An 8890-nucleotide genomic window follows, 5' to 3' on the forward strand; every position below is an offset into this window, starting at 1 on the left:
AGGCCGAGACGGGCGGATCACGAGGTCAGGAGATCGAGACCATCCTGGCTAACACGGTGAAACCCCGTCTCTACTAAAAAATACAAAAAACTACCCGGCGAGTTGGCGGGCGCCTGTAGTCCCAGCTTCTCCGGAGGCTGAGGCAGGAGAATTGCTTGAACCCGGGAGGCAGAGCTTGCAGTGAGCTGAGATCTGGCCACTGCACTCCAGCCTGGGCGACAGAGCAAGACTCCTGTCTCAAAATAAATAAATAAATAAATAAATAAATAAATAAATAAATAAATAAATAAATAAATGGAATGCTTCTAAAACAGAAGAAAAAAGAAAGTCCAGGCAAACATGGCTTCAATAGTGAATTCTCACAAGCACTTAGAGACTTAACATCAGTTCTTCATGAACTCTTCCTAAAAATGGGAGATTAGAGAATACTTCACATATCTATGTTCCCTGACACTGAAACAAGACAAAGAAATTACAGAAAGAATTATATACTAATGTCCCTTTGATTATAGATGCAACAACTCTAAAAAATTCTAGTAAACCAAATATAGGAACAAAATAAAGAATTATACATGATGAGCAAGTAAGACTTGTTTCAGTAATATAAGTTTGGTTTGACATCTGTATGCTATGTAAGCATAATATACCATATTAATAGACAAGGTAAAATTATATGATAATCTCTATAGACACAAATAGTTCACAAATTCCAATACACTTTTATGATAATAACATTCAACACTTTAACAATAAATGGGAATTAGTCTAAACAAGACATATCTTTAAAATCAACAGCTAACTTTATAGCTATGATGAAATGGTAAAAGAATAAATTCAAAATTAGGAATGCTAGAAAGATTTTCACTTTTACCACATCTATTCAACACTGTACCAGAAGTTTTGGCCAGAGCTATTAGTCAAGGAAAATATATTTGCAAGAAATAAGTAAAACTATTTGTAAATGTAGATAACATGATCTTGTACATACAAAATCTAAAAAACAAATATTATATTATTATGAGTTATTAGGAATTTTTAGGACTAGTAAATAATTTCAGTAAGGTTGCAGTGTATATGATAAATATAAAATATTGAATTGTATCTCTATATCTTAGTAATGAACAACTTGAAAACAAAATTAAAAAAAAAAAAAACTCTACAATTGCATCAGGAAGAGTTAATTCCCTGAAATAAATGTAAAACAAAATGCAAAACTGAGGAGTGGTTAAGTCCTCCTCTAATGCAGATGATGGCAGAGCCCTCATGCATGGAATTAGGGTCTAGATTGAGGCTCTAGAGAGTTAACTAGCACCTTATGCCATGTAAGAATATAGTGAAAAAAATGCCTTATCTGAACCAGTAAACAGCTCCTCACCAGAATCTGATATTGCTGGTGTCTTGATTTTGTAATCCCAACCTTCAGAAGGATGAGAAAAAAAATTCTTTTATTTATAAGCTACCCTGTTTAAAGGTATTCTGTTAGAGTAGGTTAAACAGACTAAGACAGATCCCTACTCAGAAGTATTCACAAACCTCAATGCAAGAACAAAATGTGTAACATTCTTAGAAGAAAATACAAAGGTGAGTCCTTGTCTTCATGATGTTAAATTAAACAGCAATTTATTAGATATGACACCAAAAATAATTATTGACTGAAAAAAATAAACTTGATTAAAAATGTTTGTGTCGCTAGGGACCCCACTGTAAAGAGAAAAAAATTGCAAATCATATTGAATTATATATCTGATATGGGTCTAGTCTCCAAAACACATAAAGAAGGCTTACAACTCAATAATGGCATGGCATTTAGTTCAATTTTCTTAAGTAGACAAAATACTTGAATACATATTTTTCCAAGAATATGTGAAAATGGTAATTAAGTACATAAAAGATGATGAAATTCATTAGTCATCATTAAAATGCAAATCAAAAGAGTAATGAGATACCACTTCACATCCACTAGGATGGCTATAATAAAAAAGATAGAACAAATATTAGTGAAAATATGAAGAGATTGAGACATTCATACACTGCTGATAGCAATGTAAAATGGTGCAGCTACTTTGGAAACTAGTTTAGCAATTTCTGAAAATGTTAAATATATAGTTACCATAAGTCTAAGCAATTCCATTCCTAGGCATATACTCGACAGAAATGAAAAGCATATATATTCAAAAATCCTTTCATAAATGTGAAAAGTGCAAACAATCCAATAGTCCATCAATGGATAAATTAATAAACACAATGTGTATTATTTAAAATGGAATATTATTCAGCAATACAATGAATCAAATACCAATACATATTACAACACAGATGAACAAGAATTATGCTAAGTGAAAGAAGCCAGTCACAAAAGATTACAAGTTATGTGATTCCATTTCATTTATATGAAATGTACAAAATAGGCAAATCCATAGAGACAAAAATATATTGGCATTTGTCCAAGCCTAGGGAAAGGAGGATTTGAGGGATAATGGGACATGACTGTTAATGGTTATGGGGGTTTCTTTTGGGGTTATGGAAATATTCTAAAATTAGATTGTAATGATGGCTGCACAACTCTGAATATACTAAAATCCTCTTGATTGTAATTATATATATATAATATTTGTGCATTTTAATATACATAAATATTTAACATGTAATAAAAAGAAAGCCAGAAGATTGGAGTAGATGAAAGTATAGAAAAAATATTATAATATTAGCATTACTGTATTTTAATAGTTTTTATGTGGCATAAACTATGTGGCCATCCTCAAATAATGTGCTTTGGGAGTTGTCATTATGATAATGTGATAAAGGACTCCTGTGAAATAGCTAGGCAGGTTTGCTCTGTGAATATACAGAGCAGATAGTAAATGTTTGCCCTCAGGCTAATAAAGCCCCGAGAATTGCAAAGTGTGACACTTTCCTAGGAAGAGTTCTTAGATTGAGGGATTAGGACAAGCTTTGAAATAAAACTTAACGTATTAATTAATTAAAGAATTAAAATCACCTGATTGGATATAAATAATTTCTATGTAGAAGAAAAGAGATATTGCAGTGGAAGAACAGATAAAACAATTTCACTGCCAGAGTAACCTTTTATAATGAGGATATGCTGGAAAATCTTATTACTTTGTCTCATTTCTACCCACTAACTACAGAACAGTACAGATGTGGTTAATTTCTTCTCTTTTATATTCAAGAAGTATGTAATTCTTTTTTTTTTTTTTCTCAACTTCTATTTTCGGTTTTTTGGTACATGTGCAGGTTTGTTACATGGGTAAATTGCAGGTCTCTGGGATTTGGTATACAAATGATTTTATCACTCAGGAAGTGAGCGGAGTAGAAAATAGGTAGCTTTATCACCCTCAGCCTCCTTCCACCTGCCCCACTCAGGTAGGCCCTAGTGTCTGTTGTTCCCAAATTTCTGTCCATGCATACTCAATGTTTAGCCCCCACTTATAAGTGAAAGCATGTAGTATTTGGTTTTCTATTCCTGTGTTAATTCTTTAGGGTTAGAAGTTCCAGCTACATCTGTATTGCCGCAAACAAACAAACAAACAACAAAAACCAAACAAAAATGATTTCATTTTGTTTATGGCTGCATAGTATTTATGGTGTATATGTATCATATTTTCATATATTCAGTCCACTGTTATAGACTGTTATGTTATGGACTGTTATGAGGAGCCTCTATGTTGATTCCTTATCTTTGCTATTGTGAATAGTGAGGAGATGAACATACGAGTGCATGTGTCTTTATAAAATGATTTATAGTCCTTCGGGTAGACACCCAGTAATGGGATTGCTTGGGTCAAATGGTAGTTCAGTAGTTCAGACACTGTGAAAAGCAGTTTGGAAATTTCTCAAACAACTTAAAAAATGATTAATTTTTAAGCCAAGTATGTTGATTCAAATTTATGTTTTGCCGATTTATAGTTTTGGGATCTTGGGCAGATTCTGAGCCACTCTGTATAAATTCCCTGATGTAAACAATGGTGATGTTAAAGTACAACATTTTTACACTTGTTGATACTATTAAATGAGCTAACATTTGTAAAGTGCCTGGTATGTAGTGAGGGTAATATAAATATTAGCTATTATCATTATTAATAATATTATTAACTACCTTTAAAAAGTCACTCAAGTTTCTTATTGCTAAATATAAAGTACCAATCAAGGATCAGCAGGCAATTATAGTAAAAAAGATCAAGAAAGAAAAGGACCAAGATAACAAAGCAAAATAACTCATCTAAGATATAATGCATGTAAATAGTAGAAAACAGAAGGACCCTAAAAACATTTTAATTAGCATCCTAAAAAAAGGAAAAGAAAGGAAAATGCAGTTGTGTATAAGAGAAATCAGATAAGAAAGATTATAATTAAAATATGATTTTTGATGTTTTTATCAAATACCATATAACAAATATACAGGAAGGCTGCATGTGTGAGAGAGAAAATTAAGCAACTAAACCGCAATAAAAAGCTCCCAAAATAGAAGGAAAACATAATTACAAAGCATAAAGAGAAAGCAAACATAACAGAAAATTACATAAAATTAAGAAAAGATTCAGAACATTCAGCATTTGACTAGTTTGCATTCCACGGGTTAGAATAGTCTCTGAAGGTAAGAAAATCAATACAAAAGGTATTAACTATCATATGTAAAATAAAATACATGAAAATATCAAAAAACATTTTGAAAGATAAATACTTTAGAGAAAGTAAACACTCTGTACCATATGGCATAACATGTTAAAGGTACAATAATTAAAAATGTATGTTTTTGGTGTAAGGAAAGAAAAATACAATAATGGAACAGATGATTAGGTCTAGATGAAAAGCATATATTAATGATAAAGTAGCATGTGATAATGATGACATTAAATGAATGATTGTATGGCAATTGGCCGCACATTTTTATAACAAAAATTATAGAGCTTGACTTTATAAAAACTCAGTTGTCTAAAAATTTCTAGGGGATTTAAAATTTCACAATTTTTAAAAAGCTATAAACAATTGGAAAAAGATAGAAATAATTTTAAAAATATATAATTTTAAACATACTAAGCATGTTTAACCCAGATCCATAAAGGTAAATATTGCTATATTTTACTAAACAAATATTTAAAATATTACAAAGCAAAAGACAACAGAATCAAAATTTAAGAAGAAAGGAAAGGAAAGAGAAAATAGAAAGAGAGAAAAGTAGAAGAGGAAAGAAAGAAATAGGTAACGGGAAAGAAAAAGAGGGAAAGGGAAAGGAAGGGAAAGGAAGGGAAGGGAAGGGAAGGGGAGGGGAGGAGACGGGAGGTGGCAGGGGAAGGGAGGGGAGGAGGAAGGATGCACATACATATCAACTTGGATTTAAATTGGTTTTACTCTCACAACAGCTGACTCATAAGTTATGTGAAAATTAATGATCTAATAGAAATCCATTAAATACAAGAGTGAGTTTTAGTATTAGTCAAAGTAAACATTTACTTGTGAAGTATAATTTCTGCCAGGAAGAAATATTTATGCATTTATTAATACCACTGTCTAATATTCTGCCATTTGGGATAAAACAAAAGACTTAAACTCTGAATATTATTATGTGGAGTCAATAAAAAATAATCAGTAAAACAGTCTATTGGAAGTATTATCTAGTATAAGACTAGCGTACAGCCTGAGAGAGAAGAAGCTTGTCTTTGGTATTAAAGAGAAAGAATATAAAGATACCATGTAAATCTCTTTTTCTTTAAAATTTCGTGTAATGGCAATATGGTTTGTCCGTGCCTTTCAGATGATTATCACTTCTGAACTTATCTGGATAAAGTATGTAATTAAAGTAAATACAGGTACTACAAATGCTACAAGGACATTCATTCAATAAACTAAACTTATTGAATGCCTATTGAAATTGCAGTTCATTAGGACTAGAAAGGTACGAGAGAGGAGGAGAAGCAAAAGCAGAAAAAGAAAGAGGAGGAGGAGGAGGTCACGGTAGCAGTGGAGAAGAAGGAAGAGGAGAAATAGAAGGAGGAAGAGGACAAGTTTCTGCTGCTTTTATCATACAGGAAATCACAAAAGAGTAGAGGTGTAACAGCTAGGATTTATTGAGTGTATACTAAGTAGCAAGCACTATAAGAGATTATAGATGTATATCATCTTTAATTCTAAAAATGGAAAAAAAAAACCGTCATTATATTCTTACCTGCATTTTGGAAAGGAGGAGACCAAAATTTTGTTTAAGAAAACCATATTGTGGCCGGGCGCGGTGGCTCAAGCCTGTAATCCCAGCACTTTGGGAGGCCGAGACGGGTGGATCACGAGGTCAGGAGATCGAGACCATCCTGGCTAACACGGTGAAACCCCGTCTCTACTAAAAAAATACAAAAAACTAGCTGGGCGAGGTGGTGGGCGCCTGTAGTCCCAGCTACTCGGGAGGCTGAGGCCGGAGAATGGCGTGAACCTGGGAGGCGGAGCTTGCAGTGAGCTGAGATCCGGCCACTGCACTCCAGCCCGGGAGACAGAGCGAGACTCCGTCTCAAAAAAAAAAAGAAAACCATATTGTGCAAATAAAGGATTACATAAAAGTGAATCCACTCAAGAGACGTACATGACTAATCACAGGCACATTTTTCTAAAAATAGATACACTTTATTTCATACTCCACCCAGATGGGTAAAACTTTCAATTTGATATTTAACATTTATTGCTTTACACACTCTTGTCACCAAATAACCATAGACAGATAATGAATTCGCAGGTTCATAGCACAGGCAAATTTCAATTTCTGTATTCTATGTTCGTGCTTTCTAAATAAATCCCCACTTTTCACAATTTTATTACTCTTATTGCTTGGATTATCACAAACTTTTAGATCATTGTTTATTCAGATTTTTTTCACTTAAAATGTAGATCATTACTTTTAGTAACTTTCAAAAAGTTTTGTTTTTCAGCAACACTCCCTCCTGTAAGTGCTCATATGTGTGCATCCATGCACACACATGCAAATACACAGATTCTTTGTTCTAACTATACATATGATCATTCTATGTTTTGCAAATTTTCTTAGCTGAAATTAATAGAAGAGCAATAAAAACATTGGGGGACAGCACAGTGGCTCACTCTTGTAATCCCAGCACTTTGGGAGGCCAAGATCAATGGATCACTTGAGGTCAGGAGTTCGAGATGAGTTTGGTTAACATGGTGTGGCAGGAGAATTACTTGAACCCAGGAGACAGAGGTTGCAGGGAGCCAAGATGGCACCACTACTCTCCAGTCTGAGTGACAGAGTGAGACTTTGACTAGAAATAATAAAATAAAGTAAAATAAAATAAATCAAAGTGTTTCCAGATATGTAGATACATATAATTGTTTCTCCAATGGCCTCCAATAAATCACAGCTTTCCAATGTCCAAACTCTTGAGTAGTCAACTACTACTACTCCATAGTTAACTCATATTGACTATGGACTTATTCATGTGATTTCATTTGGTCAACATGACATTAGTAAATGTGAGGCAAGCAGAGGTGTGATATTTGCGTGCTAGTGGCTTGCTGCATAACTCTCCGAAACACAGGCTGTGAAGAAATTATGAATAAAAATATTGACAAGAAAGGTTCTTCCGTTTCAGCTGTTCTAGCTGAGCGTTGTCCCTAGTCGGTCTACCATACAAATGCAATTGCAGAGTGAGCTCAAGTGAGATAAGCAGAACCACCTGGTCAACCAGTAGAATAATGAAAAATGAAAAATTGTTCTTGTTTTAAGTCACTAAATTTTAAGGTGATTTGTTATGCAGCATCAGATGACTGAGGCACTTGTTACCTGTCTTTTATTCTGTTACTCACTAGTTCAGTAATGTTTGACAAGTCTCTCTTAAACTCTAAGATTTGTCGTCATTAACAAAATCAGGATGATAATAATAATAACCCACAACCGTATAGTTTCCTATTTAATCCACACCTCATTTAATCGTCATTGAAACCCTATGGGGTTATTGTCTAAATTTTTGGTCAAGGAAATTAAAGAGAAGTAAATAAATGTGTCTGAAGTCGCATATCTGTTAGAAGTAGATTTAGAGTCTGTGCTTTCAGTCATTATTCAATACTGCCTAGTTTGTGCCAATCTTTAAACAACAACAACAACAAAAAGGAGTTCTTGCTCTCTCTCTCTTTCTCTTTCTTGTCAGCTTTGATATACATTAAGTAGATTTTAAATGTGACCAGTAGTTCTTTCTGGTCAATTGTGGGATTTGTCTCTCTAGCCACCTGTATTTCTGTGGTTTTGCTAGAGGAAACTTTCTCCCCTGTAAAATCCTACGTTGCTCTATTATACTCTGGAGGGCAGTCCATCTGCTTCTGCTGGTTTACTACATAACAAGCTCTGCTTAGGAACTAAAATGACATAAATCTGGAGCTACAGATCCATGCTTGTCAAGGCCATATAATACAGCTACTGCTCAGTAATTATGTATGATAAACATCCTGATTATAATACATCTCATCCACTGAGGTGGTCGCACGCACACATAATGCTGGTTTACTGGCATAACTAGGCTATACATAGCTTTTTATTGTGCTATTTCCTGAACAGAGAGACTTATTTTTATCATTTTCAAGATTGTTTAAATGACAGTGCCTTGTATACTGAATGTTCCACTTAAATTCAATTAAAATTTGAGACCTCAACCTCTCCAAACTAATCTGCTCCAATTAAGTTTGCTTTATTTTCAGTCCTTTTTATTTATTTATTATTATTTTTTATTATACTTTGAATTCTAGGGTACATGTGCATAACGTGCAGGTTTGTTACATACGTTTACTTGTGCCATGTTGGTGTGCTGCACCCATCAACTCGTCAGCACCCATCAACTCGTCCTTTACATCAGGTATAACTCCCAGTACAATCCCTCCC

The sequence above is a fragment of the Colobus angolensis genome, unplaced genomic scaffold, assembly GCF_000951035.1.
Source record: "Colobus angolensis palliatus isolate OR3802 unplaced genomic scaffold, Cang.pa_1.0 Scaffold189, whole genome shotgun sequence".
NCBI lineage: Eukaryota > Metazoa > Chordata > Mammalia > Primates > Cercopithecidae > Colobus > Colobus angolensis.